Source organism: Empidonax traillii, unplaced genomic scaffold (assembly GCF_003031625.1).
Source record: "Empidonax traillii isolate 1590-97213 ecotype Southwest subspecies unplaced genomic scaffold, ASM303162v1 scaffold83:size2986645, whole genome shotgun sequence".
NCBI classification, from domain to species: domain Eukaryota; kingdom Metazoa; phylum Chordata; class Aves; order Passeriformes; family Tyrannidae; genus Empidonax; species Empidonax traillii.
The window spans coordinates 2,293,171-2,317,015 of record NW_020955276.1 but is presented as its reverse complement, the minus strand read 5'-3'; the positions used below and the strand labels follow the sequence as shown (position 1 = coordinate 2,317,015).

At 36.0% G+C, this 23,845-nt stretch overlaps 1 protein-coding gene and 1 long non-coding RNA gene across 44 annotated transcripts in view; one reads left to right on the top strand and one right to left on the bottom strand.

Annotated features, from left to right (window-relative positions):
- PTPRD (protein tyrosine phosphatase, receptor type D) overlaps positions 1–23,845 on the top strand; it is a 1,139,994-nt gene that overhangs the window by 83,384 nt on the left and 1,032,765 nt on the right. The window lies entirely within an intron of this gene.
- On the bottom strand, positions 12,407–14,652 carry LOC114056138. The gene is made up of 2 exons (XR_003570923.1): positions 14,555–14,652; positions 12,407–12,543 (listed from the first exon to the last, which is right to left on the bottom strand). It is a non-coding gene; the product is annotated as an uncharacterized LOC114056138 (long non-coding RNA).

The following is a 23,845-nucleotide window of genomic DNA, read 5'->3' as shown; positions in this document are numbered from 1 at the left end:
TTGTGAATTGATTTGTTCCTTTGCATCTCCACTGTATTTTCTTGGTAGTGTAGCCATGAATGATTTATTGAGAATGCTGATAATAATTAATTGGTTTGTGAAAGCCAGCAACAGATGTGTTTGTATATGTTCTAATCCACAACAATTATGTTAAAAGCTTAAGCCTGGAAGGTGCTGAGTACCTCCTACTCCTGTTGTGTCTTCTGAAACTTTTAATTTTGATATTCATACACAAATAAGCCAATATTTCAAAATTGGAGTAATACAAACAAACAAGACACCCAAGAATGACAGGCCACACTGAATGTGTACAAAGTCCTTGTTGGATTGTATTTATTGTACTTCATTCCATTTTATATGTAAACACAGAGATGTAAAAAAATACTTAATGGTCAGTCTTCGCGAACAAAGATCCGGGGAAGGTCTTTACACCTTCCAGCCTGCGCATTGGATTTTTTAGGTGAGACACAGTGTGCGCGGAACTGAGCCCACCCTTTAATCCTAAGGTTCATCTGCCAGGGCCAAGCGAGCTTGGACGGTGGCAGCGAGATCCTCAGGATGTAGATGGATTGCCTTACAGGGCTAACGAGCTCCATCTGCCCGGGGAGTGGCCCCGACCAGGAATCGAACCCAGGCCTCGGTGGTAACAGCGCCGCGGCTTAACCACTGCACCACCAGGGGCACTCTGTAAAAAAAAAAGAGAACAAAACAAACAAACAAACAAACAAACAAACAAACGACTCATAGAGGCAAAGAAATTTCTCTTGAGAGTTAGTTTGTAACACTTTCTGCTTTTATTAAGGCTGGCCCAGTGGAGGAATAACTTAATCTGTTAGTCTTTCTTTCAAGGCTGTTACAAACTACATTGCTCTGAATGGTGTAGTTCCACTTGTATAAGAACTGTATGAATTGTCATTCAACGGGAGTTTTATCTTACTGTCAACAGTGATTAAATAGGAGAACATGGGAAGATAGCATATGCAATAGGTAAAATGTTCAAGCAACATTGACAGAGAAAAGTTAATATGCCACCATCAACAATCTCTTAATAATTAATGTGGATAATTGGGTGATAAGTTGTGTTTAGATGCTAGTTGTTGCTTTTTCAAAAGAGTAATACAGGACTTGTAAGGAAATACATTAAGCATACACTTAGACATATAGAAAACTATACAGCATAATTGTTTAAAGGATAAAAATGCATCTCCTGTTGAACATATGGAAAGTAAAAGCTATAAATTGATTTTGATGAATTCAATTTCAGAGACAAGTAATGATCTACTATTGATCTAAATTTGGTTTTGACAAGATATATAAATAGTTGAAGTCCACTGATATTTCTAAAATTACTTTTTGAATGTACTTTCTTTAGTAAGTCTATTGGTTACTATCACATGGAAAACTAGTGAAAATAGAAAACTTTTAGGTTGGGAATGCAGAATCATTAGACATGTTACAACAGATTAAATTATTATCTGTATAGGCTTGTAGACATAGAAACCACTTCATTTGGCCTAATTATGTTCAAGAAAAATGCCATCCTAATCAATCTGGGATTTATATGTTCAGATAGCATCTCTTTTTAGCTACATCTTGAGTAAGAGTAAAAATATATTAGCAGAATATTCCAGTTATAAAATGGTTTAAATTAAGTAATCTCCTTTTTAATGACGACATTCAATTACATTAAATAGTTATTTTTGTACGATACATGAGCAAATTCATACCATGTTCAAGCTCTAACACTAATGGTTTTTTTTGAGTTATGTAGCATATTCACACATGAATAGTAATCTTGCATAAAATGTTACGATAATGCCCACAGTTTAGCTGTTGCATCTATTTTAGGTATTTTGAAATATCATCATGAAGCTCTTAAAAATGTTTTACTGCAGTATATAAAAGTCATATAAAGGACAAATGGCAAATCTATCATCAAGATTTGACCCTGTTTTATTATTAGTTATGGTAATGTGTATGTTAAATTACTTGAAATTTTGCTGGATTAACCTGTTGTGAATGATTTCTGAAAACTGCTGTTTACCATTGCTTAAAATGGACTTAATAGCTCTACAGCACATCTGTTTTTCTTTTGGCACTGTCTCTGCCTCAGATAGTTTTTGGTCTGTAAGATCTATTATAATTAAATAAATCTGATGTTGAAAAATTCTGTGATTCATATGATATTGATGCTGAAGTAATAGGAGGGATTTTGTGATTTTGATGTCAAATTACTTGATATGATTTCAAAATCAATTTCATTACCAATTCACTTAATTAGATTGCTAATAGTTAAAGGGCTGAAATATCATAACAAAACATATGGATTTAGCTTGCCTTCTTCTGAAGGATTTTTCTATTTCAGTTCATTATTTTCTTTTAAAATGTATATGCCACTCTCAGCAGTTTTTATGAAGGCAGTTACGTGAATTTATTCCTTTAAAAATAATAATTAAAAAAAATAAACTGAGAAAGAGAAATCCACAGAATTTGTTAATTTTAGGAATTTTGTGAAACAAAATACATCACAGATTTGTTTTCCTCTTCCAAAGAAGAACAGAAGTTTCAAAATGTAAAACTCCCAGGACAAGAAAATCAATCTATCTACCCTTAGTCACATTTGTGGCTACATAGTCCCACAGACAGTCTCATGTACGTTATGGTTTTGTTATAATAAAGAACTAAAATATGGGGTCTTTTTGAGGTGATGGTGCAATTTTGGTTAATTTTCTCTTCAAAATATAATTAATAAGTTACATGCATAGTACAGCCAAGTAAATTACACCTATACTAATGTTTTCTTGCATCAAAGACTATGTCACATTCCTTACTTTACATAGATATGTACTAAATAACATGAAGGAAATATAAGAAGAGTAATCTCTCCTTCAAAAATAGAAAACAAAAAAAAAAAGCTCATGAAAAATGTTTATTAAAAAGGCATAATGAGAAAATTGAGAGATTATGGATTCTTCAGGTCTTTCATTTCAAAAGAATGAAAAAGTAAATGTGAAGGTAAAAAAAAAAATGTTATATTAATGTAAGTGTGGTGGGTATAATTGGATTTATTCTCATGTATTTCTAGCAGCCTTGGCATACTAAAGTTCTCTTATAACTTCAATTGCCTGAAACTTAGCATTTCAGTATAAGGCAGAACACTCTGTCTTTAGCAAGTAAGAAGTCTGTGTTTTCATGGTGAATATGACATGAATATTATTTATTTATTAGTTTGCCTATTCTAGGGACACACATTTAAAAAAATTAGGAAAGTCTTACTTAAATTTGTTATCTTTAGAAATTCTTCTGGATTTCTACACGTTTGGAAGCTGGAATAATATAGCTATGACTGCATAGAATAATGCTATCAGTGCTTGGGGCTATCAGTAGAATTTGGGCAAAAGTAATTATGATCTATGAATGAGTGAAATACACTGTATCACTTGTGTATCAGTTCTTAATGTTAGGTCACAAAGCTATCTCTTCCACTAGATCCAAAAGTGGATGAAATTATATATTCATTGATATCTTTATATAACTACTGTAATGCATAAGCCTAACATCAGTGGTTAATTCTTGCCAGGTTTGGAGTTCTAAAGTGAGGCATATGGACCTCATCGAAGGTGAAAATCAAAGCAATGCTCTTGCTTTTCTTTTTTATTTTTTTTTCTCCTCATATTGTCACTACCACTGATCGAGATGGCTAATAAGCAATAAAAAAATAAGGATTTTTCTACAAGCAGAAAACAGCTAAAGTGCAAACACCATATATACATCTGGAGGCAGAATGAAGTGTAAAATACCCTGTAACTTCAGTTCTGGAGTCAGCCTTCAGAAACTAGAACAAAAAAGGTAATTGATTTGATTACAGTAATGATATTCAGGCCTCTTCAGTAACACTTTTTGGACTAACTCAGTGAAGACAGAGTCTAAAATGAACAGTAAAAAAGTCATAACTTTTACTCATTGGAGAAAGAAATCTGAGTTCAGGAGTTCACTGTTCAATACCTTTTCCTCTCTTTATAAGCGTTGTAACTTCCCCCAAATGCCTGTGTACCTAAGCAGGATTTAAGTTAGATACCTCATACTTCTCCCTAATTTTATCTAGGAATCTGATTATTTTCCTGTTCATACTGTGGGCTGAAACTGTCAATGCCACTTAAAAATGCTAAATGATATATGATTTCTGTTTCATTTTTATCCTCTCAGGAGTGCCTAGAGATTAGTTGTGACAACAGTGAATGTTTCTGTGCTAAACTTCCTCTCTTAGATGTGTGTCTTGGGGCAGCTGTATAGTGCTAATAGAGCACAAATAAAGGAGTTCTGTCAAGGTCTGCTAGGGTTTTAATGTCTGTGTGACTCAGCGCAAGACCATATAGCAATACATGCCTGGGTCCCAAATGCAATACAGCTGTATTTGAGAAGTAATAGCCATAACTAATTCAATCAAGCTTAAAGCAGCACTGAGGCAGCTCACATTGTCTACTTCAAAAGCTGACTTGGACACAGTTTGAGTACAGCTGCATCACAGTACATAGCTATGGACATATCACATAGCATTGTTTTATCTCATAGGAGTTATTAAAATGAATTTATTCAAGTTTGGGAAGCGGTCTGAAACCATCCATATTAAAATAATTTAGATAAGCAGGACTGAGACTATACCAAGCCTGATAGAGCTCAAGAAGCACTTGAACAATGTTTGCTCTCAGGCACATGGTGTGATTCTTAGGGCTGTCCTGTGCTGTGGCAGGAGTTCGATCAGTGATTCTTGTGGATTTCTTTCAACTCAGGCTTTTCTATGATTTCTCTTGATTTTACAGTAAGTTACAAAAATGTGGTCAAGATATTGTCCCACTCTTGAAATGACAGGCTGTTGTAGCCAAAGCTTGTGACACAACCCATTTGGCTAGCTTTTGTAACCATGTTTTTAAAATCTATTATATTTCTGGAACAAAAAACTAATCCTTTATCATTCATATATATTGGAATCACAAAAAAGATAAAAATCAGAAGTAAATGAAAATAAAATACTGGACTTAAATAGTCTCTACATGCTGTTATTTAGGCAGTGTATTTTAAATACCTCTAAAATCTAAAACATAATTGATTTGTGATTTGTTTTTATTCTTGTCACCTTAAGTGAATATCTGAGTATAAACAACATTCATAGTCTGTAATACATACTTAACATAAATCTTTTGTTTGAAAACAAAGCCAAACCAATAACCAATTTCACTGTCTTACTATAATTCTCCTGGAATTTCTGTGAAAATAACCTGAGAAAAATATCTCCAATGTTGGTTTAATAAACCCTACTTATTCTAAAAACAATAAAGAAAATGCTTCAGCTCTGGACAAACATTTTCCAGTTTTGAATACATATTTACTTCAAATTGTAAAAAGTAAAAAGTGTTGAAAGTGGTTCCAAATTAGAAATAATAGGTTTATCAAGTGGCATTTATCCTCACTGGCATGTGAATAAAACAAGTAAAATTCCAGCACCATCAGTTATTAAAAGGAATTGTCTCCTTCTGTTTCTTCCTTTTAGGCAAATGAAAGAAATGCTGAAACAAAGAAATCAGTCTTTCAAATTCTTGCAAATACATTCCATTACATCTATGAAGTGCACCAGGTCAGAATATGCCCCAAATGCCTGAGTTATGTATAAGATGTATGGGCTGATTTGTTGGTAAAATGTTATAAAAAGAATATAACTGTTAACATTTCACACTGAGCTGTAAACTTGATGAAGCTGAAATGTGTCCTAAATTCGGGTAGCACTTGGTTACAAAGGGTATCTATAAATGTTTTCCCTCAGTTTCTCTTTTCTTCGCTGTTGGTGATCTAGTGCAATCTACTTTAAGCTCTTGGTAACTAACCTAGTTTCTGGATGCTCAATTTTTTTTCTGTTTAGTTTTGGGGTTTTTGATGTGATTTTCTTTCTTTTGGTTGGTTGGCTGGTTGGTTGGTTGGTTGGTTGGTTGGTTGGTTGTTTTTTTTGACATAAAATTAAACCCAGATTGTCTTCTCCCCAGCCTGTCCCTGCAATGTATGACCTATACAACAATTGCAGCTTTTTTTTTGCCACTGTTTTTCTGGTGTCCTACCTAGGGATGAGTGGTTATTAAGGGGAAGAACAAGATACCTAGCAACAGAAAGTGTAAAGAACTGTCTCCTTTACCCCCTTCTTAAGCAGCACAGTGAAACAAGAGGCTGAAGCAAAGGGCAGTAAAATTGGTCAGTGTTTTTGTTGCAGAAGACACGTGACTGCTCAGAGGTTACATTAGTTAACATAAATTAGAGCATCTTTCAAGCTGCTGTAATGTGGCTCCCTCAGCTACATCATAACTGTTCAGCCCTTTAAACAGAATGTGGTTGTCACAAGAAGTCATTTTGTAAGAGTGCATCTTTGTAGCCTTATTTAGATTAGAAGAAAATACCTATACACTTTCTGTATTACTTGAAAACATGATAAATGGATATTAAATATATCAGAAAGCAAATATAAGAATGATATTTTTTATTAAAAAGAATTAAAAATTCTCCAGAGGCAATTGTAATGTTATGAAAAATTTTAGACCATCTTCAGGGAGATTAGTCAAAATAGCTGTTAGCTGGATCCTATTCATAAGTATTTCAAAGAAGATAATAATGAGGACAGGAAATTAATTTTTAGATTGAACAATTAAAAATCAATTGTAACAATCACAGAAAAGCCTCCGAGGCTCCAGAGATATAATTCATTCCTAATTATTAATTAGAGATAATCAACTAGTGTGATATTTAATTTGTTGTAAGGTACTTTGTATTTTCTATCCATTTAAAAAAAAAAAAAAGATACAAATGTGAGAGTATGAAATATTTTCATATGCTATATGAAATATAGCTTGACTCTGCACTGATGGGGCCTCAGGACTTGGGTACTATGTGCAGCTTTGCACATCTCATTATAAAAAAGACATTAAGCTCTCAGCATCAAAAGGAGGGCAGTGAAGATGGTGAAAGGCCTTGAGGGGAAGCCGTGTAAGGAGTGGCTGAGGGCACTTGTTGTGTTCAGCCCAGAGAAGAGGAGACTGAGGGGAGACCTCATTGCAGTCTGCAACTTCATCCTGAGGGGAAGAGGAGGGGCAGGCACTGATCTCTTCTCTGTGGTGACCAGTCCTAGGACGTAAGAAAATGTCCTAAAGTTATGTCAGGAGGGGTTTAGGTTGGATATCAGGAAAAGGTTCTTCTCCCAGAGGAAGAGGGTGGTTGGGCACTGGAACAGGCTCCCCAGGGAAGTGGTCACAGCACTAAGCCTGACAAAGTTCAAGAAGTGTCTGGACAATGCTCTCAGGCCCATGGTGTAATTCTCAGGGCTGTCCTGTGCAGGGCTAAGAGTTGGTCTTGATAAATCCTCATGGGTCCCTTCCAACTCAAGATATTCAATGATCCTATGATTCTGTGAAATATTATATTTGAAATCTAACTCTTCAGCAGGGAACATGCTGCTATTAAGTTGGTTTTTAGTCTGTGATATGGTTATCCTTTGGCCAGAAGTAACAGTATATATAAATAAATATGCAAATAAATAATAGTATTTCAGGAAATAAATGCACAGCAAAACTTCTTAAATGTTATATAACCACTAAGACTTTAAATGGACAAAACATAATGGTTTGGGGAAGGCAAAGGTCAGACCTGTGGCAAGTACAACCCTTTAGCAGAAATGACCCACTGACTGGTAGGTAGGTGGAAGAGTTAAAATCATAACTAGGGCTCCTGGACCCTCTTCTTCAATGAGTTGCCAAATTCTCAAACATATGCTAGATGAAAATTAGGTAATTGAAGCGCTTGGTAATGAATTCCTATACTTGAGTGAATCCCAGCTACAAGGAATTTTAATCCTCAAAAATATAGGCTTTTTCTTAAACACTTCAAAATTGTGGCACCAGTAAATCATTATTATTGCCTTGCTAAGGATCAGCTCTGCAAGGTGCTGAGCAAAGTGTCACTTATGCACCAAAGCTTTAAAGCATGTGCTTAGCGACATAACACCTTAAAGAATAAAGCCTGAAGCGACCTTTTCCCTTTCTGCTTTAAAAGATCACCACCCACTGTGGCTGGTTTCTATTTTGGCAAATATATGTAGCGCACAAAATGTACTTAGTAAGAAACTTTCTTACAACATTTTGATTTCCAGTGTAAGCAAGACTAAAATGACAATAGTGAACAGACTAAGACAAACACTTTGAAGATGGTATCGCCTTCATTTCAGGCTGTGAATCTGGTTAAGTCTGCTTAAAAGATTTAAAGAAAGGGGAAAAATATCTTTTTTTGAGTTGCAGAAAAGATTGCATTCAGGTTGGTTTTGTTTGGGGTTTTTTTGTTTGTTTTGTGTTTTTTTTTTCTTATTCATTATACACATTAAATTAAGATTTTGTTCAGAGAAACAGCAGTGTTGACCATGAGCCCCAAGAACAGTTCTTGGAATCACTAGAACTAAGTTCTAATTTTCTCTCTGACTTTGATTACATCTCTTAGTAGGTCTCCATTTTCCAGCTGATAAAATGAGAAAATGTAGTTACACCTACAGATTCAGCAGCAGCGAAAGGAAGAATAGGAGCAGGACCTGGTGGCAAAGGTCTTAGAAAAGGCTGAAGTACTGAGTGCCTTCTTCATCTCTATCTTCATTGGTAAGACTTGTTTTCAACAATCCCAGGTGCCTGAGACCCATGGGAAAATCTGAGTCAAGGAAGACTTGGTGGAAGAGGATCAGGTTAGGAATCGTTTATATAAACTGGCTACATCAAAGTCATTGAGACATGACAAGATGCACCAAGAGTATAAAGGGCACAAGAATTTCCTGAATCACAGGAAATTCGGTTTAAATATGAGGAGTAACAACAGGGTGGGTTTTTTTGGTTGGTTAGTTCTGGGTTTGGGTTTTATTTTTCTTTTGTGGTTTTATTTTGGTTTTTTTGTTTGTTTGTTTTTTACAGAAGTGGTGATCTTTTACAAAAGAGGCTGGAATAACTTACCCAGAAAGGCTGAGAAGTATCTGTCACAGTAGTTATCTAAACTCATCTGGGCAATCTTCTGTATCTGAACCTTGGTGATCTTGGTGATCTCTAGAGGTGTGGGCTAGCCATAGACTTGCTTTGACTGAGTGATTAACTTTAATGAAAGGCAAAATGTGTGTTGGTATGGGAGACTGATATTTTGAATTCCTAAACCTAGGATTTTTCTTTTTTTATTATGTGAACACATTTGACCTACAATAGGGCAGAGTTTTGCTGACATACGCTGTAGGTATTAATTATTCAGTGATTAAACAGGGTTCTGAAGATATAACTACTATAACTACTAATTATATACTATCTATTTCTGTATGTGAGTTTGTATTACTAGTAATAATGTATGGTAAAAGACGTGAAAGCTTTCAAGCGTACTGTTATTATGCACTTCTCACATATTGTATTATAGAAGCTGTATAAAATAGATAATGCACCATATTCTACTTTGTTTTATAATTTGAATGAAAAACAACCCTATTACTTAATCTATCTCTCCTTTTCTCCTTTAGAAGATGTCATTAACAGATGTCTCCAACTCCATAAATAAGTAATGTTATATATTCAGAGTGTAAATGTTTTAAAACTCTAAAAATGTATCTAGAATAATTTGAGTCCTGAAGATATGTGGAAAATGAAAACCTCTCCTGGCAAATTAATAGTAGCTCTGAATATTCAAATAGCAGAGCGAAAAGTGCTGTTATAATTAGGATTCAATGAATGTAAGCTGCATTTATGGCTGTTATTCTTAGCTTTTTGAGTTACTTCCTTTAGGAGCACGAGTCTGTGTTCTTTTTGTATTTTTCTAATGAATGAGTGCTGCTGTGCCTTCTACTTTAAAGGATACATGCCTTTAACATTAACATTGACAGCAACTGTGCAAAAATTATATCTTTAAAATCTATTTTATAAAACTTGCTTTATTCTATCAGCCATTGATTTTTTTTTCTTTTCTCTTATGAGGTTTTTCTTATTTTTTGATAGTAAGCATAGATGTTGCAGCAGCCCTATGAACTGATACAGGGATTTTATTTTTTTTTCTGAGAAATATTAACAGTGAAAAGGAATAACTAACAAATTATATTTTGTCAGCAATATAAAATAAGTTATTAAAATAATACAAATTACGTTAATCAATAAAAATATAGCATTTACAAGAATTTTAAAAATATAAAATAATCAATATTAAATACAGAATGGGGTAAATTCCTCTTTAGAATTATGAAAAAAGTAATAGTCACTACTAGCATTCAAAAAAAAATGCTAATAGAATTTTCTTTTTACTGCTTCCAGTAATACTAATACTTCAGTAGTAGATTTGGTTGCATTTGTTAGTATATTTGTATAGATAAATCTGTTCTAAAAATACTATTACACAGTAATGATATATCTACTGAATATCCTGAAAGACTTAATCACAGTTTTCACATCAAGTTGCTTGCCAAAACTATAATTTTCACATAGCAGAAAAGGCCAAGTTGAAACGTCTTTGTCTTTATGTAACACTGATTGGCATTATGCACACTTGAAATGTTCAGTGTTCAGTTCATACTTTGTTTCTGAATGGGGTTAATAATTTGAGGCAGCTGATTATATAGTACACTGTCAACAACATCATGATACAGTGGACTATCAACAACATTTACAAAAGAAAATCTCCAAGCAATACCACATCCTTTTTTCTTGAAACTTTTTTTGTTTGTTTGTTTTTTTAAGGAAAAAAACAAAACAAAACAAAACAAAATCACCACTGAGGGGTGTGTTTTATTTATTTATGAGTATTGAATGAATTTATGTGTCAAAATAATTTATTTACTTTTAATAGAAAATTATGCTCTAAGGAAAAATATTGAAAATAATGAGTGTTAAACAAAAAGCTTGTTTATTGAAGTAGGGGAGCTAAACACATTAAAAAAATATTCCTAGCAAATTCATTATCTTTTGAGCAACCTTCAACATAACTCATAATACCACAGCCATATTCAAGAAGTAGCCCAAATGTCATTCTTAATAGTCTAACACATTCTGTTTATGGTTATATGTTAATAATAACATCTAATCCTTTTCTCTCTGTCTTTGTCTCTCTCCATGTCCTTCTTCTTGTCTTTCTCTGTGTCTCTCTGTCTGTGCCTCCCCCGACCCCTCTCTCATATACAATCATCTATGGATTTGAGAATTTCAACTGGCAAGAAGCCTGAATGTGATTCAGAAACTGAGTGTTTGTCCATGTTAAACTGTTAGCACAAGGTTCCAGGAGCTTTTGCATTGCTGGGGAAATACATTTGCTTTCACCCTTAGCAATACTACAGGAACTGAAAGTCGGTTTTCACTTATGACTTCCAGATTATTTAAATTAAAATTCACTGTAAAACAGGGAAAGAATTTCCAAATATGCATTGCAGTCTTTACTGAGGTCATCATAAAATCTCTGTCTGAAGAATATGAAAATCCATATGACAATAATTCAAATCAGGGAAAGCAGAAGAGACTTTTGTCTCTTTAATAGAATCCCATAATCCCAGAACAGCTGAGGTTGGAAGGAACCTCTGAGATCCCCCTGCTCAAGTAGAGTCACCTAGACCCTTTTACCAAGGATCATGTCGAGATGGATTTTGAGTACCTTCAAGGTTGGAGACTACACAAGATCTCTGAGCAACCTATGCTGATGCTCAGTCTCTCTCACTGTTACAAAGAGTTTTCTGATGTTCAGATGGACCCGCCCGTATATCAGACTCATTACCTCTTGTCAGGCCACTAGGCACCACTGAAAACAGTCTGGCTTTGTTTTCTTCACACCTTCCCTGCAGGTATTTATATACATTTGCTAGGGTGGTTCCTACTCAGAGGAAAAGCTTTGTGTGTCTCTTCGTTGTACTTCGTGATGTTTGTTTATTTTTATTTATGGAAAACACCAGTATTATTAAACCAACAGTTATATCTATATGTGGAGTATTTTAATGAGACTTTGTTTATGTTAAGATATTGACTCTTCTCTGAATAAGTCTGAAATACCTTGAGTCTTTTCTACCTTAAGTTTACGCATGTTCATCATTCCCAAAATACTTTTTGGTTTTTCATTGCAAGTTTTCTAATAACTTGAAAAAACCATTGTATTTGTTGAACATATGTTGAGGTTATAAAAAAATGTGATAGTTATACTGTTACTATTGTAGAGCATTTCTTTGCATACGTGTAAACATCTGTTTAAATAAGAAAAAATAGCCTATTAAAAACCAACAAAAAAGAGTAACTAAAATCACATTTCACACCACTTTATAGGCAGTTTCTTTTTTCTCAGCATCCTTTCTAAACTGAAAACTTTGCATCATGTCCAGAAAGTCAACCAATCTTCATTATTGCAAAATAAGGATGACAAAAAAGTATTTAATGAAAAAATGCATCCAGTTGTAGGATATTACTGTCAATTCTAACTGGGAAAGTCCATTTGGGATCATGTCATTGTGGGAGTCAGGAATGTGAAGGCATTTATCTATTTAAAGAAAGGAGGATGTTAAAATTTAGTTTATGATTTTCTAGTATATTTGCTCTAAACTGTAACAAGAAAGCACAATTTAGAAACTTCATTAGCCAGAAAAGATAGAAAAAAAGACAACCTTCTGTTTAATTTTTTATCCTGTTATATCTATTTTATACTTCTATTGCAAACTATTTTTAATTAAACTTGTGTTCTTTAGTTATTAGTAATTTTTAGTAGTATTACAGAAAGTTGATTCACCAATGTGTTTGTTTAATCTTTATTCTCCATTTTACATGGAGCAAACTCCAGTTGGAATGAAACCTCAGAGATGAGATAGGAAATGAAGTTCATCTTAATGTGATATGTTAGCTAAACGCAACTTATTAGCAGCTGTTAAATCTTTTTACTAAGTTTGTATCATTGTTCAATTCACTGCTTTAGAAGTTTAATTTCAGCAACCTCTATTCCTAATTAAATGAGTAACTTGTTCAGAGAAATATCTTCTATTCCACGGGCATTAAACTTTGCTTGTATATTTGAAACTATCAAAAAATTATACTATTTGGGCATACTATGCTAATGATTGTTATATTGTAGTGTGATAATATTATAATGTGATAGTGAAGCCCCTTAGGAAAGTCTGGCTGGCTCTTCTGAGAAATCTGGCATCTGCCAAACAATTTCAGCAAAAGAAGGAAGTAAATGACCTATTAATAGAAGAGTTTAAACTGAACAGAAACTGGACCACAAAGGGAGATAAAACAACCATTCATCTGGTCTAAACATCAAAAAGCACTATATGGAAAATTCCATTAGGGACAGCAAACTACCTCACTCAATAAAGAACTTCACGTATGTGGAGAGCTGCTGAAAACAAGAGCTGAAGATAAACTTAAGGATGTTTTTGGTTACTGAGTAACAGATCTCAGATCCAGCAACAACAACCTTCAAGTCCAGGTGGGAAAGAAACTAATGGCAGGAAGGTAGAGTTTTTGAGAAGCAAAATTTCAGTTTGTTGCTCCCTTTTTGCTGGAATTAGGTTTCTGTCTATTTTCTCAGTAAAGGACTCAAGGCAACTGTTTTTTCTTCAGATTGTTTTTATCTTGTAAATACAAAGTAAACAGTTGAGAAGAGCAAGTTTCTGAACTGTTTAATTGACATGGAAGTACAACAATGCATAGATGTCTATTTAGAAGCATTTTGATTATAAACATTTTATTTGTTTTAATAAAAAAATACTTTTTTTTCCCCAAGAATCTGTTTTGTGTTGCTTCATGCTATTGCCATTTTTAAAACTGCTGAAGTGTAATTGTGCAAATTCAAAGAACTCATCCAATGAGATCATATTAATAATTAAACCAGTATGTAATAGTGTTGTTTGACTGAAGATATTTGCCCCTTCAATTTGCTTTAGAGTGAAAAAAGTGCTATCTGAAGCAGTGGAAAAGTTGAACCCAACATTTCAGATGGGGTTTCCTGGAGAGAATAAGCAATCAAAACTTATTCTGAGTACAGTTATGACCAAATGTTTGTCTGGATCAGAATATCAGGAACACAGATTTTTCTAATTGTTTTTTGATGTACAAGCTGATTGGTGTTATTCTTGATAATAGGAAGAATGCTAATGTCATAGCCATTTTCAGAAATAAGAAAGAAGGCCCACAGAGCTCCAGGTTATTCAGCCTCACACCAGGCTGTAAAGCCCCAGTCCTGAAGCTTAAAGCTTTACCATGAGTTTTATTTTTATTGAAGACTCTTGCAAAGCCTTTGGTTCTTTTATACTTTGAATCACAAAAAGAGAACACGCTACAAGCATTGCCCAAGATATTTCTTTTTATTTAGTGAGAAAATAGTAGTTTTGGCAAAAGGGTTTACAGGAATAACGTAAAACTAAGCAAAAGCATTACACTAGAGCACCAGCAAACACCACTCCTGCACTCTAAGTGGAATACCATTCATCAGTGTTAAGTTACCCACAAGAGGAAGAAAATAGTAAAGAGAGAAAAGAGAGATAAATAGTTACCACTAAGAGGTCACATGTTGGCAGGTTCCAGGAGACAGGGCTGAACAAGATGGAGGCCCCGTGTGTCTGTTTATATGGTTTGATTCTGTGGCCACTCCCCCTAGGTGGGACATCTGGTTCACGGACCAGGCAGTGCCCTTCTAGCTGGAGTGAGGGGTGCTGGAGCCAATCAGAGTCTCCAAGTGGTGTGGTTTGAATGGGCTACCAGGTGGGCCTTATTGACTGACAGGTACCACATGTGGTTCCCATGCCATGTGCCTTCCAATTCTGGAGGCCTTGTTGACTTCAGGACTTACCACGTGGACACTGATGCTGGAGGCCTGGACCCCTCCCTCCAAACACACATACACAGACAAGATGGTCGATTCGACCCAAGAGTCAAACAGCCCAGTGAGATACCAATCTGGTATGTCACACAGGCCTCAAGAAAACTGTGGAGCGAATCCTCCTGAAAAAAATTTTGAAGACGTCAAAGACAAGGGGAAGAAGCTGGTAGGGATTTACCAAGGACAAATTATGACTGTCTGAACCCATTGCCTTCTGGGATGAGATCACTAGTTTGGGTGTTAAAAAGGAGAGAAAGAACTGGATCTCATTTACATGTGAGACCTTCGGCATAAGGTCTTATTTTATAAGTGACCTCTTATAATCAAATTGTTGAAATCTAGAGTGGATAGAGTACTGTAAGTATTGTTCAATGTTTTGTGTAACATCTGTGATGACACATACTGCACTCTAAGCAAGTTTGTGGTCAACATCAAATATGATGTCAACACCAATCTGGAGGATGGTTAACATGTTGGAAAGCAGGATTGAATAAGCATTTATAGGAGTGTGGAAAAGCTGGAGAAACTGGCAAGCAGATTACTTGTGAAATTAACAAAGGGAAATGCCAAGTTGTGCACCTGTAGATTAATAAATGCCCTCCAGTACAGATGTGGAGTTCATCAGCTGGAATAAAGCCTGACAGAGAAAATTCTGAGTGTCCTGGTTAAAAAAAACTAAACAGGAACCAGCACTGCACCTTTGTGGCAAATTAACCCTCCACCTCCTGGGCTACATTAGCCAGGATTATTAGGGAAATTATATCCGTTATTCAGAATATGTGAGGGTCTACCTGTATTCAGTTCTGGGCTCCCCAGGCCAAAAAATACATGGATGTACTTTTCTAAGTCCAGTCAAGTGTTACAAAACTGGAATGGGGATGAAGCACAGGGTGAACTAACAAAGGCTGAAGGAACTTAGTTCCTGGGTAAGAGAAGGTTTTGGAAAGATATTATTTTGGTCTTCACGACACTAAAGTACAAAGAAGACACAGCCAGTCTCTTACATATATACAGCAAAAGGCCAATAGAAAGGGTCACAAGATGCAAGAAGAAAGTTCTGACTAGGTATAGAGAAAAAACTTGTGATTGTCCTGGTTCTGACCAGGGCAGACTTTTTTTTTTTCAGGAGCTGTGGGGGAACTGAGCTTGGATCTATGTGAGCATGGCTAGGAGGTTATACTATACCACCTCACACCGTTGCAGGGGTAGGGGTAAGGGACTCTCTGGCTTCCAAGAAAAAGGGTCTCTGTCTCTCAGTCCGTGGTGAACATTTTTGCACATGAATCACTCTCTCTTTCATATAATTTTGGTATTAATAGTTTTGCTGTTACTGTTGGTTTTCTTATCTCATTGATATTTCCAGTAAATTGTTCTTATTTCAGCCTGGGATCTTCACTTCTTCTGCCTCCAGTTCTCAACTCCATCCTGCTGTGGTGGGATGGCAGAGAGTAAGGGGGAGTGAAAGAGTGGCAGCAGCGTGGTTTGAGAGAGTCTCGGTGGGTGCGCTGAATTGGGGAGTACAATTCCTAAACCACAAAAGCTATATAGTGGAGAAACATAGGGATGGTACTTAGGGAGGTTGTGGAATCTACATGTAAAACAGTGGTCCCAAAGCCACACACTTGGCTGAGCAGTTTACTTATATTTAGACTCCCAAGAGTTTACCCATGCAAAAATTTTGCAGTCTTAGTTCTTTGTTTCCTTGAATAGAAGAAAAACATACTACAGATAACTTACCTAGATAACTTCTTTTAATTTAGTGAGAGAATAGGTGAATTTGGTGAAAGGTTTTACAGGAGAGCAAACAGATGAGGAGAAGCATTACAAAAAGGTACCCAGCAATCAGCAACCACTAGCTTAGTGAAATACAACTGATCAGTTTTAAGTTACCCACAAGACGAAGAAAAGAGTAGAGGAAGAAAAGAGAGAAGAAAGAGACAGAAAAATAGTTATCACCAAGAGGTCACAAGGTGTCAGATCCCAGGAGAGAAGGCAAGACAAGATGGAACCCTGTGGCCCTGTGTTTACATGGATTCTATCGTGGCCACCCCTCTCAGGTGGGACATCTGGTCCACTGACCACTCACTGTCCCCCTAGCCGAAGTGAAGGGTACTGTAGGGGCTCCAGGAGCATGGAGGGGCTGCCAGAGGGACCCTCCTTGATTGACAGCCCAGCCACATGATTCCCCATACTTCCATGTGCACTCTGGGCCACTGTGTGCACCATGGCTGCAGACCATGTGCCTCCCGACACTGCCATGAGGCTGCAGGCCTGACTGTGGTCCCTCCCTTGACACACAGGCAATCAAGATGGTAGATCTGACACAATAATTAAGCAATCTAGTGATACACCAATCCAGTCTCTCACACTGTATCATTGGTTGAGATGTAAGAATATCTCCTCACTATTTGATTTGAGAGAGCCTGAGCCGCCTGGTTTGGTTTACCCTGCTGCAAGGAGGGAATCAGACTAGATGACCACCAGAGGTCTCTTCTATCCTGAGCTATTCCATGATTCTATCAATTTAACATTTAAAGACTAAAGGAAAAAATTGTGTGTCACTGTCCAGGATTTATTTCCTAGTACAGATCTGTAAGTTTTAGAAAGAAACTGCCTCAAGCTGCAGATTAAAAATGAGATTTTGAGTATGCCAGCAGTCTCACAGAATATCTGCTACTGTCTCTGCTATACATTATTCTGTCTGATTTCAAGTCCACCATAAGTAAAATGTTTGTTAAGCAAATTAAAAAAGAGCCAGTCAGACCACAATTTTCAAGAAGAAAAAGTAGTTTCCTAACCTAATCACGTGTCTTGTAATTAAATTAATTAAGAAGAGTTGTGAAATGACTGGTCTTAACTACTGATTAATACTGTTTTGGGGATACCAGAATAGTCAAGGGCAGTTTAAATGTAATTGTAAAATTAGAAATGAAGGTGATAGATATTATTCTGTCAGTGCTTTCAAGGTCCATGAACTCTTAAAAAAAAATTATAATGTTTAATGATTAGGGCCACAGCTTTGACAAATAGTGGGGCTTTTGTCTTTTACTTTTCCCTTCATGGTTTGTAGTAACTCAAAACACAGTAAGTACTTAGGGCATATGTAACTGTTTACCTTACCCTCATTTGGTTTTGGTTCTATATCTGAAGCGCAACTCTATATACACTGGCATCCAGGAAAAAAAAAAAGGCTTTGACATTGTTATTTTAAAAATTAAGGTGCAATGATATTTTAAATTTATTATAACTGTCAGATAACTATTATAATAAAAAGTAAGAATATCTAATTTCTGAAATTTCACTCATTTAACCTTTTTAGTGACAACTGCTCTAATCATACTACTCATATTTGATATAATTTGATACACATACTATTTTCTTCTGAATCAAAGAAAATGCTTCTGATTTTTTTTCAGACATAGCTTTTCAAAAGTGGCATTAATGCCACAGAGAATATTGAAACTACTAAAGATGTTGATCCTATTGAAACAATTTTAATGATCTACGTGTTACAGTTATAGTTAATTTAAATGATCCAAGTGAATAAAGTGAATAAAAATTATTAAAAAAATTAATTAGTCAAACTTTTTTAGAATGTTTTCAACCCTCTGAGAATGTTGATTTTTGTAAGACTATGATATCTCATTACCTTTTCAATCTAAATCACTCTTATTTTGTTTTATTTCATATATTCATGAGAGAATGGCAGGAAATCCCATTTAAATTAATCTTCAGTAATTTTTAATTCTGCCTTACTGTCAGAACCTTGACTTTCATATATCATATTCATCACTAATTTAATTTCTGTATTTGAAAAAAGCAAATACAATAGCAAAACCTTTATTAGCTACAGTTCCATTTCTTAATTTTCATCCCAGCTATAGAAAAGAAAAGTAGCAAATACAGTCAGGTTTGTTGTAGAATTATGAGGAACTGGAGTTTAGCTCATGAAATGCTGCTATTAGAAATAAGGCTGACTTTTTGGCTTTGAAAAAAATCCTAGGACATTGCTTAAAAAATGTGGTGTTGAGTTCAGGGTTTTAGTTATCTTAAACAAAAAGTAATTTTGCCAGTATCAAATCTGTGTGCTCAGTCTTTTTTGATAGTTTTAAGTTCTGCAGAGATTACTAAGAGTCCATGTCATTAGCAGAACATGCAAGCTTAGGTAGCTTGACTTCAGTACCAGGATACAATTAATTTTGGATCTGTGCAGAGAATATTTAACTTCTGTATCCACTAGAAAATGTTGCGTATTGTAATTTCAAGTGAGTGTAGTTGTTTAAAACTGAGTCTTCTTAACCAGTCATGAAGAGGTATTAAGATTTCACCACCTTAATTTGCCTGGTTTATTCTATATTTGAAATTCTATTGAAAATATTCAGCTAAAGCTTTCTTTTCTTCAGTCCATGATTTTTCAAAGGATCTTTTCATTATGTGATGAAATTCAATATCAATATTCAAGATCCACAATCAATATTCAAGATTCACACTGTGTTTCACAAATAGACCTTTTAAAAGAATTTTTAGCAATATTTATTGGTGGTAGTGCTTGTAGGTGTTTGGGTTTTTTCTTTGTTTTTGTCTTGTTCAGATTTTTTTCATGCTGGTGTTTTGTTTTGGGTTTTTTTATTTGCTTGTTTGTGATGGGGGTTTGTTTGTTTGTTTCTGATGTGAAATACACAGAAAGTCTGGAAGAGCTGACAGGGATTATCCTAGATAATGTCATTTTGTTTTACACTTCAACAGGTGTTTTACAGAAAACAATCACATATGGTTTGGCAGATAAACTTCAGTTTTGCCAAAGCAGGCTTGACCTTTTAAAAGAGGATCCAGTTCAGTGTATGCAATATGTTTCACAGTAGCAATTTTAAAACAAAGTCTTCTGATAATGTCTGTGGGATTTGTGTCTAATAGGGACCATCCAGCAAAATTTGAATTCCTGAATGCACTTGATGTTTATTGAATTACTGAAGTTGCTAGGTCAGCTTTGGGGAGCATCCAAATTTCTCTACTCAAAGATAGGAAAGTTCTGGCTCAAGATATGTGCTGAAAAGACGGAAAATGGCAAATATGATAGAAAGTCATTTCCCTTGTACTGGGCCCAGAGGAGTGGTTTATCCTATCTGACATTCCCCAAAAGTGGTTTAGGAAGGACTAAAATTGTTAGTCTGGATGTGCAGGTGTCAATTACACCTGGTTTGTTTAGAGTTTTCTTGAGGAGTTTGCTAATGAGCAATTCTGGGGCAAAGGGTGTGAGAGTGAAGGAGTCATAACACTGAGAAACTATGATGCAAGAAAGGAGTAGTCTGGAGACCAGGAAAGAGGCTGGAAAATTCTCTGCACACCTGATAAATTACCTGATTCATTTCAGTGATTCTTGTGAATCACAGAAGAAGACAACCAACTGAAAAAAACTAGAGTCCTACATTACAGTAAGGTGCCAGATGAGGTTTAGAATGAGATGCAAAGCCTGCTCATGAGATGATGATGACTTATGCCACAATATCTATTCAGGATTTGCATACTTATTCACGATTTGTAGCACTGGTTATTACTTTGCAGAACTGTACAACTTTATATTTAAAAGCTATTCTGTGATTTTCTATTATTTCACATTCTATGGAATTAGTTATTTAATAAAATTAGATGATATTTTCAATAGTTAGGTAATTTAATGCATCTAACTATCTTTTTTTATATAAATTTTTTCAAAGAAAACTGTGTGATGTAGAGATACATGGTATGTTTTCCCAGAGATTAGGTATATATCCTCAAAATAATATACTGAATTGATTTAATCTCTGCTTCATAGGTGAGAAGTTAGATATTCAGCATGAGTGATGTCATAGCTTCATCACTCAAACACAGCAATTTACTAAGGCTGTAATAAACTAAGAATCCCGCAGAAACATTTCCTCTTTACTTGCACCACATTGGTGATGGGTTGATGGACTAGATGGAGTGATTAATGATCCAGAGATAAGGCACCAATATTTTAATGGAAACCAGATTTTTAAATGCCTGGGCTTGCAGGACATTTTTTTTTTTTTTGCCTCCAAATCTTATAAAAAGTAAACTCAGTACCAGAGAGTTATTTTCACTGGGAATCCTCATTTGCCACAGCAATTCATCCAAACGTGATAAAATGTCATTGTGCAATTAGCATATAGGTAGCTGGTATTTTTTTAGGGAAGCCTTGGATATTCTTACACAGCAAGTTTTATTGGTAAAATATGATCATAGAATCATAGAGTCGTAGAATAGATTGGGTTGGAAAAGACCTCCAAGATCATCGAGTCCAACCCCTGATCCAACTCCAGTTACTATATCATGGCACTAAGGGTCACATCCAATCTCTTTTTAAAAACCTCCAGGGATAGTGAATCCACCACCTGGGCAGGCCATTCCAATGCCTGATCACTCTCTCTGGAAAGAACTTCTTTCTAATATCTAACCTAAACCTCCCCTGACAGAGCTTAAGACCATGCCTTCTTGTCCTATTGTTGGTTGCCTGGGAGAAGAGACCAACCCCCACCTGGCTATAACCTCCCTTCAGGTAGTTGAAGAGAGTGATGAGGTCACCTCTAAGCCTTCTCTTCTCCAGACTAAACAACCCCAGCTCTCTCAGCCTCTCCTCATAGGACTTGTGCTCAAGTCCCTTCACCAGCCTCGTTGCTCTTCTCTGGACCTGCTCCAGCACCTCAATGTCCTTCCTGAACTGAGGGGCCCAGAGCTGAACACAATACTCAAGGTGTGGCCTCACCAGCACAGAGTACAGGGGAAGGATCACTTCCCTGCTCCTGCTGGCCACACCGTTCTTGATGCAGGCCAGGATGCCATTGGCCTTCTTGGCCACCTGGGCACACTGCTGGCTCATGTTCAGCCTCCTGTCGATCAGCACCCCCAGGTCCCTTTCTGCCTGCCTGCTCTCCAGCCACTCTGTGCCCAGCCTGTAGCGCTGCAGGGGGTTGTTGTGGCCAAAGTGCAGGACCCGGCACTTGGCCTTGTTGAACTTCATCCCATTGGAATCAGCCCATCTCTCCAGTCTATCCAGATCCCTCTGCAGAGCCCTCCTGCCTTCCAGCAGGTCGACACTCCCTCGCAACTTGGTGTCATCTGCAAATGTGCTGATGATGGACTCAATCCCCTCATCTAAATCATCGATAAAGATGTTAAACAGGACTAGGCCCAGCACTGATCCCTGGGGAACACCACTGGTGACTGGCCACCAACTGGATGCAGCCCCGTTCACCAGCACTCTCTGGGCCCGGCCCTCCAGCCAGTTCCTGACCCAGCACAGAGTGCCCCTGTCCAAGCCATGGGCTGCAGCTTTTCCAGGAGTATATTATGGGAGACAGTGTCAAAGGCTTTGTTGAAGTCCAGATAGACACATCCACAGCCTTTCCTTCATCCACCAGGTGGGTCACCTGATCATAAAAGGAGATCAGGTTGGTCAAACAGGATCTGCCCCTCCTAAACCCACCTTTCTTTTCTGTGGGGTCTGAAAGAGTTATTTCTTTCCTGAAGAGATCAAATGAAAGTGACTTCCTAGTTCAGTGAAACAAATCTGTCAAGCTTTTTTTTGCTTGTTGTTTTTCACAAGCCAACTGTAAGTTATCAAAGGCTTTTAGTACCACAGGCTCTTAACTGTATGAAAAAATCAGCATTTTATGGTCACATAATAGAACCAACAATAACCTTCTCTACAAACAGCATACCTCCTTATAGAAGATGTGACTGTGTGACCCGAAGTAATTTATATTCTGTAAATATAATCATATACCCATTTATCTTGTATCTGTAGTCAAAGTAGTGGAGAAATGCTTAAAGGATTGAAAGCAAATTCCTCTTCATATGAAAAAGAAAGATCAGGAAGGCAGTTAGCTTTGCCACCAGAACTGTTGCTTATTAAATGAAAGGCCTTCTAATGCCCTTTTTTAGTAATAATGGCATCAAAAGACAGTATTGACGACTATCCAATTCTAGAATGCCTAAAACTCACATTTTTTTAAAACAGCTAATATGTTTATACCTGAATTTCTGTTGCCATAGCAATAGGACATTAAATTTTCATGGAAAAATGACTTGACATCTCTTCCCAGCACTCAACAATGGTTTATGAAACAATATCTTGTTACTGCCATGCCTTGTACAGCCTCTGTTGAAGTACATACTGACAATGAATAAGGGACAGGGCATGACCTCTCTCTTACTGTTTGAGAAAGTATATACAGTTTCACTCCAAACTTCATATAGGTAGGAGAGAAAGATGTTAGGAAGTTGTTAGATTTATACAGTTATTGATGGAAGAAGCAGGGGTGAGGAAAGCATTCTTGGCTACTTTTATAAGAACCCGTAACCTTAGTGGACGTGAACCTTGCACCTCCTCCAAGTGAAAATTCATAACACTAAGCACTATATACAGTTCCATGGAAAGTATGTCCTATTAGTCTATAAAAATACAGTGAATTGACACATCTCAAGTGTTTCCATATACTATTACTGTAATACTTTTGTTCTGGCAGATAATGAGCAGTAATGTCTAAATTTGTATTTGATTTCCAAAACCACTCTTTTTTTCGCTAGCTATGCTAGTATGATGACCTAAATGTATTTGAAATGCTATGAATATATCAAAATTATTTCTCTGATAGCTTCTGAAATTATGTTTATAGAAAACTTTACTGTAATTACTGTTCACACTTTTGGCGCAAAGCACATCTGCAGAAAACTTATAAGAGGATAATCAAGGAAACAAAAAAAAAAAGGAAAAGAAAATGCAGTCAGTCACAATCAGTTGCTTGATAAATCACTTTAGAAGTAATGCATACAGTGTTTTAATTTGAAATTTTTAAGCTTATGCTGTCATTTGAAATTTGTTAGTATTTGAGCACAGCATAAATCGGTTTGGCAGAAAAGTTGTAACTGTCCCTTTTAGGCACTCTAGAAATGAACATTTTGAGCC